The sequence below is a fragment of the Petromyzon marinus genome, unplaced genomic scaffold, assembly GCF_048934315.1.
Source record: "Petromyzon marinus isolate PM22_M1 ecotype Great Lakes invasive population unplaced genomic scaffold, UKy_Petmar_22M1.pri1.0 PM_Scaffold_46, whole genome shotgun sequence".
Taxonomy (NCBI): domain Eukaryota; kingdom Metazoa; phylum Chordata; class Hyperoartia; order Petromyzontiformes; family Petromyzontidae; genus Petromyzon; species Petromyzon marinus.
The window spans coordinates 82,011-103,453 of NW_027423457.1; positions in this window are offsets into that span (position 1 = coordinate 82,011).

Below are 21,443 nucleotides of genomic sequence, written 5' to 3' on the forward strand. Positions count from 1 at the left end.
GATTATCCCTGAACTCTGTGGGAGTCTCACTGATTAACACTGAACCCTGTGGGAGTCTCACTGATTATCCCTAAACCCTGTGGGAGTCTCACTGATTAACACTGAACCCTTTGGGAGCCTCACTGATTAACACTGAACCCTGTGGGAGTCTCACTGATTAACACTGAACCCTGTGGGAGTCTCACTGATTAACACTGAACCCTGTGGGAGCCTCAGTGATTAACACTGGACCCTGTGGGAGTCTCACTGATTAACACTGATCCTGTGGGAGTCTCACTGATTAACACTGAACCCTATGGGAGTCTCACTGATTAACACTGAACCCTGTGGGAGTCTCACTGATTAACACTGAACCCTGTGGGAGTCTCACTGATTAACACTGAACCCTGTGGGAGTCTCACTGATTAACACTGAACCCTGTGGGAGTCTCACTGATTAACACTGAACCCTGTGGGAGTCTCACTGATTAACACTGAACCCTGTGGGAGTCTCACTGATTAACACTGAAACCTGTCGGAGTTTCAGTGATTAACACTGAACCCTGTGGGAGTCTCACTGATTAATACTGAACCCTGTGGGAGTCTCACTGATTAACACTGAACCCTGTGGGAGTCTCACTGATTAACACTGAACCCTGTGGGAGTCTCACTGATTAACACTGAAACCTGTCGGAGATTCAGTGATTAACACTGAACCCTGTGGGAGTCTCACTGATTAATACTGAACCCTGTGGGAGTCTCACTGATTAACACTGAACCCTGTGGGAGTCTCACTTATTAACACTGAACCCTATGGGAGTCACACTGATTAACACTGAACCCTATGGGAGTCTCACTGATTAACACTGAACCCTGTGGGAGTCTCATTGATTAACACTGATACCTGTGGGAGTCTCACTGAATAACACTGAAACCTATGGGATTCTCACTGATTAACACTGAACCCTATGTGAGTCTCAATAATTAACACTGAACCCTATGGGTGTCTCACTGATCAACACTGAACCCTACGGGAGTCTCATTGATTAACACTGAACCCTACGGGAGTCTCAGTGATTAACACTGAACACTATGGGAGTCTCACTGATTTACACTGAACCCTGTGGGAGTCTCAATGATTAACACTGGACCATGTGGGAGTCTCACTGATTAACACCGAACCCTATGGGAGTCTCACTGATTAACACTGAACCCTATGGGAGTCTCACTGATTAACACTGAACCCTATGGGAGTCTCACTGATTAACAGTGAATCCTATGGGAGTCTCACTGATTAACACTGAACCCTGTGGGAGTCTCACTGATTAACACTGAACCCTGTGGAAGACTCAATGATGAACATTGAACCCTATGGGAGTCTCACTGATTAACACTGAACCCTATGGGAGTCTCACTGATTATCCCTGAACCCTGTGGGAGTCTCACTGATTAACACTGAACCCTGTGGGAGTCTCACTGATTATCCCTGAACCCTGTGGGAGTCTCACTGATTAACACTGAACCCTGTGGGAGCCTCACTGATTAACACTGAACCCTGTGGGAGTCTCACTGATTAACACTGAACCCTGTGGGAGTCTCACTGATTAACACTGAACCCTGTGGGAGCCTCAGTGATTAACACTGGACCCTGTGGGAGTCTCACTGATTAACACTGAACCCTGTGGGAGTCTCACTGTTTAACGCTGAACCCTGTGGGAGTCTCACTGATTAACACTGAACCCTGTGGGCGTCTCACTGATTAACACACGGACCCTGGGGGAGTCTCACTGATTAACACACGAACCATAGGGGAGTGTCACTGATTAACACTGAACCCTATGGGATTCTTACTGATTAACACTGAACTCTGTGGGAGTCTCACTGATTAACACTGAACCCTGTGGGAGCCTCACTGATTGTCACTGAAACCTATGGTCGTCTCACTGATTAACACTGAACCCTGTGGGAGTCTCACTGATTAACACTGAACCCTGTGGGAGTCTCACAGATTAACACTGAACGCTGTGGGAGTCTCACTGATTAACACTGAACCCTGTGGGAGTATCACTGATTAACACTGAACCCTGTGGGAGTCTCACAGATTAACACTGAACGCTGTGGGAGTCTCACTGATTAACACTGAACCCTGTGGGAGTCTCACTGATTAACACTGAACCCTGTGGGAGTCTCACTGATTAACACTGAACCCTGTGGGAGTCTCACTGATTAACACTGAAACCTGTCGGAGTTTCAGTGATTAACACTGAACCCTGTGAGAGTCTCACTGATTAATACTGAACCCTGTGGGAGTCTCACTGATTAACACTGAACCCTGTGGGAGTCTCACTGATTAACACTGAACCCTGTGGGAGTCTCACTGATTAACACTGAAACCTGTCGGAGATTCAGTGATTAACACTGAACCCTGTGGGAGTCTCACTGATTAATACTGAACCCTGTGGGAGTCTCACTGATTAACACTGAACCCTGTGGGAGTCTCACTTATTAACACTGAACCCTATGGGAGTCACACTGATTAACACTGAACCCTATGGGAGTCTCACTGATTAACACTGAACCCTGTGGGAGTCTCATTGATTAACACTGATACCTGTGGGAGTCTCACTGAATAACACTGAAACCTATGGGATTCTCACTGATTAACACTGAACCCTATGTGAGTCTCAATAATTAACACTGAACCCTATGGGTGTCTCACTGATTAACACTGAACCCTACGGGAGTCTCATTGATTAACACTGAACCCTACGGGAGTCTCAGTGATTAACACTGAACACTATGGGAGTCTCACTGACTTACACTGAACCCTGTGGGAGTCTCAATGATTAACACTGGACCATGTGGGAGTCTCACTGATTAACACTGAACCCTGTGGGAGTCTCACTGATTAATACTGAACCGTGTGGGAGTCTCACTGATTAACACTGAACCCTGTGGGAGTCTCACTGATTAACACTGAACCCTGTGGGAGTCTCACTGATTAACACTGAAACCTGTCGGAGATTCAGTGATTAACACTGAACCCTGTGGGAGTCTCACTGATTAATACTGAACCCTGTGGGAGTCTCACTGATTAACACTGAACCCTGTGGGAGTCTCACTTATTAACACTGAACCCTATGGGAGTCACACTGATTAACACTGAACCCTATGGGAGTCTCACTGATTAACACTGAACCCTGTGGGAGTCTCATTGATTAACACTGATACCTGTGGGAGTCTCACTGAATAACACTGAAACCTATGGGATTCTCACTGATTAACACTGAACCCTATGTGAGTCTCAATAATTAACACTGAACCCTATGGGTGTCTCACTGATTAACACTGAACCCTACGGGAGTCTCATTGATTAACACTGAACCCTACGGGAGTCTCAGTGATTAACACTGAACACTATGGGAGTCTCACTGACTTACACTGAACCCTGTGGGAGTCTCAATGATTAACACTGGACCATGTGGGAGTCTCACTGATTAACACCGAACCCTATGGGAGTCTCACTGATTAACACTGAACCCTGTGGGAGTCTCACTGATTAACACTGAACCCTGTGGAAGACTCAATGATGAACAGTGAACCCTGTGGGAGTCTCACTGATTAACACTGAACCCTGTGGGAGTCTCACTGATTATCCCTGAACCCTGTGGGAGTCTCACTGATTAACACTGAACCCTGTGGGAGCCTCACTGATTAACACTGAACCCTGTGGGAGTCTCACTGATTAACACTGAACCCTGTGGGAGTCTCACTGATTAACACTGAACCCTGTGGGAGCCTCAGTGATTAACACTGGACCCTGTGGGAGTCTCACTGATTAACACTGAACCCTGTGGGAGTCTCACTGTTTAATACTGAACCCTGTGGGAGTCTCACTGATTAACACTGAACCCTGTGGGAGTCTCACTGATTAACACACGGACCCTGGGGGAGTCTCACTGATTAACACACGAACCATAGGGGAGTGTCACTGATTAACACTGAACCCTATGGGATTCTTACTGATTAACACTGAACTCTGTGGGAGTCTCACTGATTAACACTGAACCCTGTGGGAGCCTCACTGATTAACACTGAACCCTATGGGAGTCTCACTGATTAACACTCAACCCTATGGGAGTCTCAGTGATTGTCACTGAAACCTATGGTCGTCTCACTGATTAACACTGAACCCTGTGGGAGTCTCACTGATTAACACTGAACCCTGTGGGAGTCTCACAGATTAACACTGAACGCTGTGGGAGTCTCACTGATTAACACTGAACCCTGTGGGAGTATCACTGATTAACACTGAACCCTGTGGGAGTCTCACTGATTAACACTGAACCCTATGGGAGTCTCACTGATTAACACTGAACCCTGTGGGAGCCTCACTGATTAACACTGAACCCTGTGGGAGTCTCACTGATTAACACTGAACCCTATGCGAGTCTCACTGATTAACACTGAACCGTATGGGAGTCTCACTGATTAACACTGAAACTTGTGGGAGCCTCACTGATTAACACTGAACCCTATGGGAGTCTCACTGATTATCACTCAACCCTATGGGAGTCTCAGTGATTGTCACTGAAACCTATGGTCGTCTCACTGATTAACACTGAACCCTGTGGGAGTCTCAATGATTAACACTGAACCCTGTGGGAGTCTCACTGATTAACACTGAACCCTGTGGGAGTCTCACAGATTAACACTGAACGCTGTGGGAGTCTCACAGATTAACACTGAATGCTGTGGGAGTCTCACTGATTAACACTGAACCCTGTGAGAGGCTCACTGATTAACACTGATCCCTGTGGGAGTCTCACTGATTAACACTGAACCCTATGGGAGTCTCACTGATTAACACTGAACCCTGTGGGAGTCTCACTGATTAACACTGAACCCTGTGGGAGTCTCACTGATTAACACTGAACCCTGTGGGAGTCTCACTGATTAACACTGAACCCTGTGGGAGTCTCACTGATTAACACTGAACCCTGTGGGAGTCTCACTGATTAACACTGAACCCTGTGGGAGTCTCACTGATTAACACTGAAACCTGTCAGAGTTTCAGTGATTAACACTGAACCCTGTGGGAGTCTCACTGATTAATACTGAACCCTGTGGGAGTCTCACTGATTAACACTGAACCCTGTGGGAGTCTCACTTATTAACACTGAACCCTATGGGAGTCACACTGATTAACACTGAACCCTATGGGAGTCTCACTGATTAACACTGAACCCTGTGGGAGTCTCATTGATTAACACTGATACCTGTGGGAGTCTCACTGAATAACACTGAAACCTATGGGAGTCTCACTGATTAACACTGAACCCTATGGGAGTCTCAATGATTAACACTGAACCCTATGGGAGTCTCACTGATTAACACTGAACCCTACGGGAGTCTCATTGATTAACACTGAACCCTACGGGAGTCTCAGTGAGTAACACTGAACACTATGGGAGTCTCACTGATTAATACTGAACCCTGTGGGAGTCTCACTGATTAACACTGAACCCTGTGGGAGTCTCACTGATTAACACTGAACCCTGTGGGAGTCTCACTGATTAACACTGAACCCTGTGGGAGTCTCACTGATTAACACTGAACCCTGTGGGAGTCTCACTGATTAACACTGAACCCTGTGGGAGTCTCACTGATTTACACTGAACCCTGTGGGAGTTTCAGTGATTAACACTGAACCCTGTGGGAGTCTCACTGATTAATACTGAACCCTATGGGAGTCTCAATGATTAACACTGAACCCTATGGGAGTCTCACTGATTAACACTGAACCCTATGGGAGTCTCACTGATTAACACTGAACCCTATGGGAGTCTCAATGATTAACACTGAACCCTATGGGAGTCTCACTGATTAACACTGAACCCTATGGGAGTCTCATTGATTAACACTGAACCCTACGGGAGTCTCAGTGATTAACACTGAACACTATGGGAGTCTCACTGATTTACACTGAACCCTGTGGGAGTCTCAATGATTAACACTGGACCATGTGGGAGTCTCACTGATTAACACTGAACCCTATGGGAGTCTCACTGATTAACACTGAACCCTATGGGAGTCTAACTGATTAACACTGAACCCTATGGGAGTCTCACTGATTAACAGTGAATCCTATAGGAGTCTCACTGATTAACACTGAACCCTGTGGGAGTCTCACTGATTAACACTGAACCCTGTGGAAGTCTCAATGATGAACAGTGAACCCTATGGGAGTCTCAATGATTAACACTGAACCCTGTGGGAGTCTCACTGATTATCCCTGAACCCTGTGGGAGTCTCACTGATTAACACTGAACCCTATGGGAGTCGAACTGATTATCCCTGAACCCTGTGGGAGTCTCACTGATTAACACTGAACCCTGTGGGAGCCTCACTGATTAACACTGAACCCTGTGGGAGTCTCACTGATTAACACTGAACCCTGTGGGAGTCTCACTGATTAACACTGAACCCTGTGGGAGCCTCAGTGATTAACACTGGACCCTGTGGGAGTCTCACTGATTAACACTGAACCCTGTGGGAGTCTCACTGATTAACACTGAACCCTGTGGGAGTCTCACTGATTAACACTGAACCCTGTCGGAGTCTCACTGATTAACACACGGACCCTGGGGGAGTCTCACTGATTAACACACGAACCATAGGGGAGTGTCATTGATTAACACTGAACCCTATGGGAGTCTCACTGATTAACACTGAACTCTGTGGGAGTCTCACTGATTAACACTGAACCCTGTGGGAGCCTCACTGATTAACACTGAACCCTATGGGAGTCTCACTGATTAACACTCAACCCTATGGGAGTCTCAGTGATTGTCACTGCAACCTATGGTCGTCTCACTGATTAACACTGAACCCTGTGGGAGTCTCAATGATTAACACTGAACCCTGTGGGAGTCTCACTGATTAACACTGAACCCTGTGGGAGTCTCACAGATTAACACTGAACGCTGTGGGAGTCTCACTGATTAACACTGAACCCTGTGGGAGTCTCACTGATTAACACTGATCCCTGTGGGAGTCTCATTGATTAACACTGAACCCTGTGGGAGTCTCACTGATTAACACTGAACCCTGTGGGAGTCTCACTGATTAACACTGAACCCTGTGGGAGTCTCACTGATTAACACTGAACCCTGTGGGAGCCTCAGTGATTAACACTGAACCCTGTGGGAGTCTCACTGATTAACACTGAACCCTGTGGGAGTCTCACTGATTAACACTGAACCCTGTGGGAGTCTCACTGATTAACACTGAACCCTGTGGGAGTCTCACTGATTAACACTGAACCCTGTGGGAGTCTCACTGATTAACACTGAACCCTGTGGGAGTCTCACTGATTAACACTGAACCCTGTGGGAGTCTCACTGATTAACACTGAACCCTGTGGGAGTCTCACTGATTAACACTGAACCCTGTGGGAGTCTCACTGATTAACACTGAACCCTGTGGGAGTCTCACTGATTTACTCTGAACCCTGTGGGAGTTTCAGTGATTAACACTGAACCCTGTGGGAGTCTCACTGATTAATACTGAACCCTGTGGCAGTCTCACTTATTAACACTGAACCCTGTGGGAGTCTCACTTATTAACACTGAACCCTATGGGAGTCACACTGATTAACACTGAACCCTAAGGGATTCTCACTGATTAACACTGAACCATATGGGAGTCTCACTGATTAACACTGAACCCTATGGGGGTCTCACTGATTAACACTGAATGCTGTGGGAGTCTCACTGATTAACACTGAACCCTGTGAGAGGCTCACTGATTAACACTGATCCCTGTGGGAGTCTCACTGATTAACACTGAACCATATGGGAGTCTCACTGATTAACACTGAACCCTGTGGGAGTCTCACTGATTAACACTGAACCCTGTGGGAGTCTCACTGATTAACACTGAACCCTGTGGGAGTCTCACTGATTAACACTGAACCCTGTGGGAGTCTCACTGATTAACACTGAACCCTGTGGGAGTCTCACTGATTAACACTGAACCCTGTGGGAGTCTCACTGATTAACACTGAAACCTGTCAGAGTTTCAGTGATTAACACTGAACCCTGTGGGAGTCTCACTGATTAATACTGAACCCTGTGGGAGTCTCACTGATTAACACTGAACCCTGTGGGAGTCTCACTTATTAACACTGAACCCTATGGGAGTCACACTGATTAACACTGAACCCTATGGGAGTCTCACTGATTAACACTGAACCCTGTGGGAGTCTCATTGATTAACACTGATACCTGTGGGAGTCTCACTGAATAACACTGAAACCTATGGGAGTCTCACTGATTAACACTGAACCCTATGGGAGTCTCAATGATTAACACTGAACCCTATGGGAGTCTCACTGATTAACACTGAACCCTACGGGAGTCTCATTGATTAACACTGAACCCTACGGGAGTCTCAGTGAGTAACACTGAACACTATGGGAGTCTCACTGATTAATACTGAACCCTGTGGGAGTCTCACTGATTAACACTGAACCCTGTGGGAGTCTCACTGATTAACACTGAACCCTGTGGGAGTCTCACTGATTAACACTGAACCCTGTGGGAGTCTCACTGATTAACACTGAACCCTGTGGGAGTCTCACTGATTAACACTGAACCCTGTGGGAGTCTCACTGATTTACACTGAACCCTGTGGGAGTTTCAGTGATTAACACTGAACCCTGTGGGAGTCTCACTGATTAATACTGAACCCTATGGGAGTCTCAATGATTAACACTGAACCCTATGGGAGTCTCACTGATTAACACTGAACCCTATGGGAGTCTCACTGATTAACACTGAACCCTATGGGAGTCTCAATGATTAACACTGAACCCTATGGGAGTCTCACTGATTAACACTGAACCCTATGGGAGTCTCATTGATTAACACTGAACCCTACGGGAGTCTCAGTGATTAACACTGAACACTATGGGAGTCTCACTGATTTACACTGAACCCTGTGGGAGTCTCAATGATTAACACTGGACCATGTGGGAGTCTCACTGATTAACACTGAACCCTATGGGAGTCTCACTGATTAACACTGAACCCTATGGGAGTCTAACTGATTAACACTGAACCCTATGGGAGTCTCACTGATTAACAGTGAATCCTATAGGAGTCTCACTGATTAACACTGAACCCTGTGGGAGTCTCACTGATTAACACTGAACCCTGTGGAAGTCTCAATGATGAACAGTGAACCCTATGGGAGTCTCAATGATTAACACTGAACCCTGTGGGAGTCTCACTGATTATCCCTGAACCCTGTGGGAGTCTCACTGATTAACACTGAACCCTATGGGAGTCGAACTGATTATCCCTGAACCCTGTGGGAGTCTCACTGATTAACACTGAACCCTGTGGGAGCCTCACTGATTAACACTGAACCCTGTGGGAGTCTCACTGATTAACACTGAACCCTGTGGGAGTCTCACTGATTAACACTGAACCCTGTGGGAGCCTCAGTGATTAACACTGGACCCTGTGGGAGTCTCACTGATTAACACTGAACCCTGTGGGAGTCTCACTGATTAACACTGAACCCTGTGGGAGTCTCACTGATTAACACTGAACCCTGTCGGAGTCTCACTGATTAACACACGGACCCTGGGGGAGTCTCACTGATTAACACACGAACCATAGGGGAGTGTCACTGATTAACACTGAACCCTATGGGAGTCTCACTGATTAACACTGAACTCTGTGGGAGTCTCACTGATTAACACTGAACCCTGTGGGAGCCTCACTGATTAACACTGAACCCTATGGGAGTCTCACTGATTAACACTCAACCCTATGGGAGTCTCAGTGATTGTCACTGCAACCTATGGTCGTCTCACTGATTAACACTGAACCCTGTGGGAGTCTCAATGATTAACACTGAACCCTGTGGGAGTCTCACTGATTAACACTGAACCCTGTGGGAGTCTCACAGATTAACACTGAACGCTGTGGGAGTCTCACTGATTAACACTGAACCCTGTGGGAGTCTCACTGATTAACACTGATCCCTGTGGGAGTCTCATTGATTAACACTGAACCCTGTGGGAGTCTCACTGATTAACACTGAACCCTGTGGGAGTCTCACTGATTAACACTGAACCCTGTGGGAGTCTCACTGATTAACACTGAACCCTGTGGGAGCCTCAGTGATTAACACTGAACCCTGTGGGAGTCTCACTGATTAACACTGAACCCTGTGGGAGTCTCACTGATTAACACTGAACCCTGTGGGAGTCTCACTGATTAACACTGAACCCTGTGGGAGTCTCACTGATTAACACTGAACCCTGTGGGAGTCTCACTGATTAACACTGAACCCTGTGGGAGTCTCACTGATTAACACTGAACCCTGTGGGAGTCTCACTGATTAACACTGAACCCTGTGGGAGTCTCACTGATTAACACTGAACCCTGTGGGAGTCTCACTGATTAACACTGAACCCTGTGGGAGTCTCACTGATTTACTCTGAACCCTGTGGGAGTTTCAGTGATTAACACTGAACCCTGTGGGAGTCTCACTGATTAATACTGAACCCTGTGGCAGTCTCACTTATTAACACTGAACCCTGTGGGAGTCTCACTTATTAACACTGAACCCTATGGGAGTCACACTGATTAACACTGAACCCTAAGGGATTCTCACTGATTAACACTGAACCATATGGGAGTCTCACTGATTAACACTGAACCCTATGGGGGTCTCACTGATTAACACTGAACCCTATGGGAGACTCACTGATTAACACTGGATCCTATGGGAGTCTCACTGATTAACACTGAATCCTGTGGGAGTCTCACTGATTAACACTGAACCCTGTGGAAGTCTCAATGATGAACAGTGAACCCTATGGGAGTCTCACTGATTAACACTGAACTCTGTGGGAGTCTCACTGATTAACACTGAACCCTGTGGTAGTCTCACTGATTAACACTGAACCCTGTGGGAGTCTTACTGATTGACACTGAACCCTATGGGAGTCTCACTGATTAACACTGAACCTTGTGGGAGTCTCACTGATTAACACTGGATCCTATGGGAGTCTCACTGATTAACACTGAATCCTGTGGGAGTCTCACTGATTAACACTGAACCCTATGGGAGTTTCACTGATTAACACTGAACCCTGTGGGAGTCTCACTGAATAGCACCGAACCCTATCAGAGTCTGACTGATTAACACTGAACCCTGTGGGAGTCTCACTGATTAACACTTATCCCTATGGGAGTCTCACTGATTAACACTGAACCCTGTGGGAGTCTCATTGATTAACACTGAACACTGTGGGAGTCTCACTGATTAACACTGAATCCTGTGGGAGTCTCACTGATTAACACTGAACCCTGTGGGAGTCTAACTGATTCACACTGAACCCGATGGGAGTCTCACTGATTAACACTGAACCCTATGGGAGTCTTACTGATTAACACCGAACCCTATGGGGGTCTCACTGATTAACACTGAACCCTATGGGAGTCTCACTAATTAACACTGAACCCTGTTGGAGTCTCACTCATTAACACTGAACCCTATGGGAGTCTCACTGATTAACACTGAACCCTGCGGGAGTCTCACTGATTAACATTGTACCCTGTGGCAGTCTTACTGATTAACACTGAACCCTGTGGGAGTCTCACTGATTAACACTGAACCCTGTGGGAGTCTCACTGATTAACACCGAACCCTGTGGGAGTCTCACTGATTAACACTGAACCCTATGGGAGTCTCAAAGATTAACACTGAACCCTGTGGGAGACTCACTGATTAACACTGAACCCTGTGGGAGTCTCACTGATTAACACTGAACCCTGTGGGAGTCTCACTGATTAATACTGAATCCTATGGGAGTTTCACTGATTAACACTGAACCCTGTGGGAGTCTCACTGATTAACACTGAACCCTATCAGAGTCTGACTGATTAACACTGAACCCTGTGAGAGTCTCACTGATTAACACTGAACCCTATGGGAGTCTCACTGATTAACACTGAACCCTGTGGGAGTCTCATTGATTAACACTGAACCCTGTGGGAGTCTCACTGATTAACACTGAACCCTGTGGGAGTCTCACTGATTAACACTGAACCCTGTGGGAGTCTCACTGATTAACACTGAACCCTGTGGGAGCCTCAGTGATTAACACTGAACCCTGTGGGAGTCTCACTGATTAACACTGAACCCTGTGGGAGTCTCACTGATTAACACTGAACCCTGTGGGAGTCTCACTGATTAACACTGAACCCTGTGGGAGTCTCACTGATTAACACTGAACCCTGTGGGAGTCTCACTGATTAACACTGAACCCTGTGGGAGTCTCACTGATTAACACTGAACCCTGTGGGAGTCTCACTGATTAACACTGAACCCTGTGGGAGTCTCACTGATTAACACTGAACCCTGTTGGAGTCTCACTGATTAACACTGAACCCTGTGGGATTCTCACTGATTTACACTGAACCCTGTGGGAGTTTCAGTGATTAACACTGAACCCTGTGGGAGTCTCACTGATTAATACTGAACCCTGTGGCAGTCTCACTGATTAACACTGATCCCTGTGGGAGTCTCACTTATTAACACTGAACCCTATGGGAGTCACACTGATTAACACTGAACCCTATGGGAGTCTCACTGATTAACACTGAACCCTGTGGGAGTCTCATTGATTAACACTGATACCTGTGGGAGTCTCACTGAATAACACTGAAACCTATGGGAGTCTCACTGATTAACACTGAACCCTATGGGAGTCTCAATGATTAACACTGAACCCTATGGGAGTCTCACTGATTAACACTGAACCCTACGGGAGTCTCATTGATTAACACTGAACCCTACGGGAGTCTCAGCGATTAACACTGAACACTATGGGAGTCTCACTGATTTACACTGAACCCTGTGGGAGTCTCAATGATTAACACTGGACCATGTGGGAGTCTCACTGATTAACACTGAACCCTGTGGGAGTCTCACTGATTAACACTGAACCCTGTGGGAGTCTCACTGATTAACACTGAACCCTGTGGGAGTCTCACTGATTAACACTGAACCCTGTGGGAGTCTCACTGATTAACACTGAACCCTGTGGGAGTCTCACTGATTAACACTGAACCCTGTGGGAGTCTCACTGATTAACACTGAACCCTGTGGGAGTCTCACTGATTAACACTGAACCCTGTGGGAGTCTCACTGATTAACACTGAACCCTGTGGGAGTCTCACTGATTTACACTGAACCCTGTGGGAGTTTCAGTGATTAACACTGAACCCTGTGGGAGTCTCACTGATTAATACTGAATCCTGTGGCAGTCTCACTGATTAACACTGAACCCTGTGGGAGTCTCACTTATTAACACTGAACCCTATGGGAGTCACACTGATTAACACTGAACCCTAAGGAATTCTCACTGATTAACACTGAACCATATGGGAGTCTCACTGATTAACACTGAACCCTATGGGAGTCTCACTGATTAACACTGAACCCTATGGGGCTCTCACTGATTAACACTGAACCCTATGGGAGTCTCACTAATTAACACTGAACCCTGTTGGAGTCTCACTGATTAACACTGAACCCTATGGGAGTCTCACTGATTAACACTGAACCCTGCGGGAGTCTCACTGATTAACATTGTACCCTGTGGCAGTCTTACTGATTAACACTGAACCCTGTGGGAGTCTCACTGATTAACACTGAACCCTGTGGGAGTCTCACTGATTAACACCGAACCCTGTGGGAGTCTCACTGATTAACACTGAACCCTATGGGAGTCTCAAAGATTAACACTGAACCCTGTGGGAGACTCACTGATTAACACTGAACCCTGTGGGAGTCTCACTGATTAACACTGAACCCTGTGGGAGTCTCACTGATTAATACTGAATCCTATGGGAGTTTCACTGATTAACACTGAACCCTGTGGGAGTCTCACTGATTAACACTGAACCCTATCAGAGTCTGACTGATTAACACTGAACCCTGTGGGAGTCTCACTGATTAACACTGAACCCTGTGGGAGTCTCACTGATTAACACTGAACCCTGTGGGAGTCTCATTGATTAACACTGAACCCTGTGGGAGTCTCACTGATTAACACTGAACCCTGTGGGAGTCTCACTGATTAACACTGAACCCTGTGGGAGTCTCACTGATTAACACTGAACCCTGTGGGAGCCTCAGTGATTAACACTGAACCCTGTGGGAGTCTCACTGATTAACACTGAACCCTGTGGGAGTCTCACTGATTAACACTGAACCCTGTGGGAGTCTCACTGATTAACACTGAACCCTGTGGGAGTCTCACTGATTAACACTGAACCCTGTGGGAGTCTCACTGATTAACACTGAACCCTGTGGGAGTCTCACTGATTAACACTGAACCCTGTGGGAGTCTCACTGATTAACACTGAACCCTGTGGGAGTCTCACTGATTAACACTGAACCCTGTGGGAGTCTCACTGATTTACACTGAACCCTGTGGGAGTTTCAGTGATTAACACTGAACCCTGTGGGAGTCTCACTGATTAATTCTGAACCCTGTGGCAGTCTCACTGATTAACACTGAACCCTGTGGGAGTCTCACTTATTAACACTGAACCCTATGGGAGTCACACTGATTAACACTGAACCCTATGGGAGTCTCACTGATTAACACTGAACCCTGTGGGAGTCTCATTGATTAACACTGATACCTGTGGGAGTCTCACTGAATAACACTGAAACCTATGGGAGTCTCACTGATTAACACTGAACCCTATGGGAGTCTCAATGATTAACACTGAACCCTATGGGAGTCTCACTGATTAACACTGAACCCTATGGGAGTCTCATTGATTAACACTGAACCCTACGGGAGTCTCAGCGATTAACACTGAACACTATGGGAGTCTCACTGATTTACACTGAACCCTGTGGGAGTCTCAATGATTAACACTGGACCATGTGGGAGTCTCACTGATTAACACTGAACCCTATGGGAGTCTCACTGATTAACACTGAACCCTATGGGAGTCTCACTGATTAACACTGAACCCTATGGGAGTCTCACTGATTAACAGTGAATCCTATGGGAGTCTCACTGATTAACACTGAACCCTGTGGGAGTCTCACTGATTAACACTGAACCCTGTGAAAGTCTCAATGATGAACAGTGAACCCTATGGGAGTCTCAATGATTAACACTGAACCCTGTGGGAGTCTCACTGATTATCCCTGAACCCTGTGGGAGTCTCACTGATTAACACTGAACCCTATGGGAGTCACACTGATTATCCCTGAACCCTGTGGGAGTCTCACTGATTAACACTGAACCCTGTGGGAGCCTCACTGATTAACACTGAACCCTGTGGGAGTCTCACTGATTAACACTGAACCCTGTGGGAGCCTCACTGATTAACACTGAACCCTGTGGGAGTCTCACTGATTAACACTGAACCCTGTCGGAGTCTCACTGATTAACACACGGACCCTGGGGGAGTCTCACTGATTAACACACGAACCATAGGGGAGTGTCACTGATTAACACTGAACCCTATGGGAGTCTCACTGATTAACACTGAACTCTGTGGTAGTCTCACTGATTAACACTGAACCCTGTGGGAGCCTCACTGATTAACACTGAACCCTATGGGAGTCTCACTGATTAACACTCAACCCTATGGGAGTCTCAGTGATTGTCACTGAAACCTATGGTCGTCTCACTGATTAACACTGAACCCTGTGGGAGTCTCAATGATTAACACTGAACCCTGTGGGAGTCTCACTGATTAACACTGAACCCTGTGGGAGTCTCACAGATTAACACTGAACCCTGTGGGAGTCTCACTTATTAACACTGAACCCTATGGGTGTCACACTGATTAACACTGACCCCTATGGGAGTCTCACTGATTAACACTGAACCCTGTGGGAGTCTCATTGATTAACACTGATACCTGTGGGAGTCTCACTGAATAACACTGAACCCTATGGGAGTCTCACTGATTAACACTGAACCCTACGGGAGTCTCAATGATTAACACTGAACCCTATGGGAGTCTCACTGATTAACACTGAACCCTACGGGAGTCTCATTGATTAACACTGAACCCTACGGGAGTCTCATTGATTAACACTGAACACTATGGGAGTCTCACTGATTTACACCGAACCCTGTGGGAGTCTCAATGATTAACACTGGACCATGTGGGAGTCTCACTGATTAACACTGAACCCTAAGGGATTCTCACTGATTAACACTGAACCATATGGGAGTCTCACTGATTAACACTGAACCCTATGGGAGTCTCACTGATTAACACTCAACCCTATGGGAGTCTCACTGATTAACACTGGATCCTATGGGAGTCTCACTGATTAACACTGAATCCTGTGGGAGTCTCACTGATTAACACTGAACCCTGTGGAAGTCTCAATGATGAACAGTGAACCCTATGGGAGTCTCACTGATTAACACTGAACTCTGTGGGAGTCTCACTGATTAACACTGAACCCTGTGGTAGTCTCACTGATTAACACTGAACCCTGTGGGAGTCTTACTGATTGACACTGAACCCTATGGGAGTCTCCCTGATTAACACTGAACCTTGTGGGAGTCTCACTGATTAACACTGAACCCTATGGGAGTCTCACTGATTAACACTGAACCCTGTGGGAGTCTCACTGATTAATACTGAATCCTATGGGAGTTTCACTGATTAACACTGAACCCTGTGGGAGTCTCACTGAATAACACCGAACCCTATCAGAGTCTGACTGATTAACACTGAACCCTGTGGGAGTCTCACTGATTAACACTTATCCCTATGGGAGTCTCACTGATTAACACTGAACCCTGTGGGAGTCTCATTGATTAACACTGAATCCTGTGGGAGTCTCACTGATTAACATTGTACCCTGTGGCAGTCTTACTGATTAACACTGAACCCTGTGGGAGTCTCACTGATTAACACTGAACCCTGTGGGAGTCTCACTGATTAACACCGAACCCTGTGGGAGTCTCACTGATTAACACTGAACCCTATGGGATTCTCAATGATTAACACTGAACCCTGTGGGAGACTCACTGATTAACACTGAACCCTGTGGTAGTCTCACTGATTAACACTGAACCCTATCAGAGTCTGACTGATTAACACTGAACCCTGTGGGAGTCTCACTGATTAACACTGAACCCTATGGGAGTCTCACTGATTAACACTGAATCCTGTGGGAGTCTCACTGATTAACACTGAACCCTGTGGGAGTCTAACTGATTCACACTGAACCCGATGGGAGTCTCACTGATTAACACTGAACCCTATGGGAGTCTTACTGATTAACACCGAACCCTATGGGGGTCTCACTGATTAACACTGAACCCTATGGGAGTCTCACTAATTAACACTGAACCCTGTTGGAGTCTCACTCATTAACACTGAACCCTATGGGAGTCTCACTGATTAACACTGAACCCTGCGGGAGTCTCACTGATTAACATTGTACCCTGTGGCAGTCTTACTGATTAACACTGAACCCTGTGGGAGTCTCACTGATTAACACTGAACCCTGTGGGAGTCTCACTGATTAACACCGAACCCTGTGGGAGTCTCACTGATTAACACTGAACCCTATGGGAGTCTCAAAGATTAACACTGAACCCTGTGGGAGACTCACTGATTAACACTGAACCCTGTGGGAGTCTCACTGATTAACACTGAACCCTGTGGGAGTCTCACTGATTAATACTGAATCCTATGGGAGTTTCACTGATTAACACTGAACCCTGTGGGAGTCTCACTGATTACCACTGAACCCTATCAGAGTCTGACTGATTAACACTGAACCCTGTGAGAGTCTCACTGATTAACACTGAACCCTATGGGAGTCTCACTGATTAACACTGAACCCTGTGGGAGTCTCATTGATTAACACTGAACCCTGTGGGAGTCTCACTGATTAACACTGAACCCTGTGGGAGTCTCACTGATTAACACTGAACCCTGTGGGAGTCTCACTGATTAACACTGAACCCTGTGGGAGCCTCAGTGATTAACACTGAACCCTGTGGGAGTCTCACTGATTAACACTGAACCCTGTGGGAGTCTCACTGATTAACACTGAACCCTGTGGGAGTCTCACTGATTAACACTGAACCCTGTGGGAGTCTCACTGATTAACACTGAACCCTGTGGGAGTCTCACTGATTAACACTGAACCCTGTGGGAGTCTCACTGATTAACACTGAACCCTGTGGGAGTCTCACTGATTAACACTGAACCCTGTGGGAGTCTCACTGATTAACACTGAACCCTGTGGGAGTCTCACTGATTAACACTGAACCCTGTGGGAGTCTCACTGATTTACACTGAACCCTGTGGGAGTTTCAGTGATTAACACTGAACCCTGTGGGAGTCTCACTGATTAATACTGAACCCTGTGGCAGTCTCACTGATTAACACTGAACCCTGTGGGAGTCTCACTTATTAACACTGAACCCTATGGGAGTCACACTGATTAACACTGAACCCTATGGGAGTCTCACTGATTAACACTGAACCCTGTGGGAGTCTCATTGATTAACACTGATACCTGTGGGAGTCTCACTGAATAACACTGAAACCTATGGGAGTCTCACTGATTAACACTGAACCCTATGGGAGTCTCAATGATTAACACTGAACCCTATGGGAGTCTCACTGATTAACACTGAACCCTACGGGAGTCTCATTGATTAACACTGAACCCTACGGGAGTCTCAGCGATTAACACTGAACACTATGGGAGTCTCACTGATTTACACTGAACCCTGTGGGAGTCTCAATGATTAACACTGGACCATGTGGGAGTCTCACTGATTAACACTGAACCCTGTGGGAGTCTCACTTATTAACACTGAACCCTGTGGGAGTCTCACTGATTAACACTGAACCCTGTGGGAGTCTCACTGATTAACACTGAACCCTGTGGGAGTCTCATTGATTAACACTGAACCCTGTGGGAGTCTCACTGATTAACACTGAACCCTGTGGGAGTCTCACTGATTAACACTGAACCCTGTGGGAGTCTCACTGATTAACACTGAACCCTGTGGGAGTCTCACTGATTAACACTGAACCCTGTGGGAGTCTCACTGATTAACACTGAACCCTGTGGGAGTCTCACTGATTTACACTGAACCCTGTGGGAGTTTCAGTGATTAACACTGAACCCTGTGGGAGTCTCACTGATTAATACTGAACCCTGTGGCAGTCTCACTGATTAACACTGAACCCTGTGGGAGTCTCACTTATTAACACTGAACCCTATGGGAGTCACACTGATTAACACTGAACCCTAAGGGATTCTCACTGATTAACACTGAACCATATGGGAGTCTCACTGATTAACACTGAACCCTATGGGAGTCTCACTGATTAACACTGAACCCTATGGGGCTCTCACTGATTAACACTGAACCCTATGGGAGTCTCACTAATTAACACTGAACCCTGTTGGAGTCTCACTGATTAACACTGAACCCTATGGGAGTCTCACTGATTAACACTGAACCCTGCGGGAGTCTCACTGATTAACATTGTACCCTGTGGCAGTCTTACTGATTAACACTGAACCCTGTGGGAGTCTCACTGATTAACACTGAACCCTGTGGGAGTCTCACTGATTAACACCGAACCCTGTGGGAGTCTCACTGATTAACACTGAACCCTATGGGAGTCTCAAAGATTAACACTGAACCCTGTGGGAGACTCACTGATTAACACTGAACCCTGTGGGAGTCTCACTGATTAACACTGAACCCTGTGGGAGTCTCACTGATTAATACTGAATCCTATGGGAGTTTCACTGATTAACACTGAACCCTGTGGGAGTCTCACTGATTAACACTGAACCCTATCAGAGTCTGACTGATTAACACTGAACCCTGTGAGAGTCTCACTGATTAACACTGAACCCTATGGGAGTCTCACTGATTAACACTGAACCCTGTGGGAGTCTCATTGATTAACACTGAACCCTGTGGGAGTCTCACTGATTAACACTGAACCCTGTGGGAGTCTCACTGATTAACACTGAACCCTGTGGGAGTCTCACTGATTAACACTGAACCCTGTGGGAGCCTCAGTGATTAACACTGAACCCTGTGGGAGTCTCACTGATTAACACTGAACCCTGTGGGAGTCTCACTGATTAACACTGAACCCTGTGGGAGTCTCACTGATTAACACTGAACCCTGTGGGAGTCTCACTGATTAACACTGAACCCTGTGGGAGTCTCACTGATTAACACTGAACCCTGTGGGAGTCTCACTGATTAACACTGAACCCTGTGGGAGTCTCACTGATTAACACTGAACCCTGTGGGAGTCTCACTGATTAACACTGAACCCTGTGGGAGTCTCACTGATTAACACTGAACCCTGTGGGAGTCTCACTGATTAACACTGAACCCTGTGGGAGTCTCACTGATTAACACTGAACCCTGTGGGAGTCTCACTGATTAACACTGAACCCTGTGGGAGTCTCACTGATTAACACTGAACCCTGTGGGAGTCTCACTGATTAACACTGAACCCTGTGGGAGTCTCACTGATTAACACTGAACCCTGTGGGAGTCTCACTGATCTACACTGAACAATGTGGCAGTTTCAGTGATTAACACTGAACCCTGTGGGAGTCTCACTGATTAATACTGAACCCTGTGGCAGTCTCACTGATTAACACTGAACCCTGTGGGAGTCTCACTTATTAACACTGAACCCTATGGGAGTCACACTGATTAACACTGAACCCTATGGGAGTCTCACTGATTAACACTGAACCCTGTGGGAGTCTCATTGATTAACACTGATACCTGTGGGAGTCTCACTGAATAACACTGAAACCTATTGGAGTCTCACTGATTAACACTGAACCCTATGGGAGTCTCAATGATTAACACTGAACCCTATGGGAGTCTCACTGATTAACACTGAACCCTACGGGAGTCTCATTGATTAACACTGAACCCTACGGGAGTCTCAGCGATTAACACTGAACACTATGGGAGTCTCACTGATTTACACTGAACCCTGTGGGAGTCTCAATGATTAACACTGGACCATGTGGGAGTCTCACTGATTAACACTGAACCCTGTGGGAGTCTCACTTATTAACACTGAACCCTGTGGGAGTCTCACTGATTAACACTGAACCCTGTGGGAGTCTCACTGATTAACACTGAACCCTGTGGGAGTCTCACTGATTAACACTGAACCCTGTGGGAGTCTCACTGATTAACACTGAACCCTGTGGGAGTCTCACTGATTAACACTGAACCCTGTGGGAGTCTCACTGATTAACACTGAACCCTGTGGGAGTCTCACTGATTAACACTGAACCCTGTGGGAGTCTCACTGATTAACACTGAACCCTGTGGGAGTCTCACTGATTTACACTGAA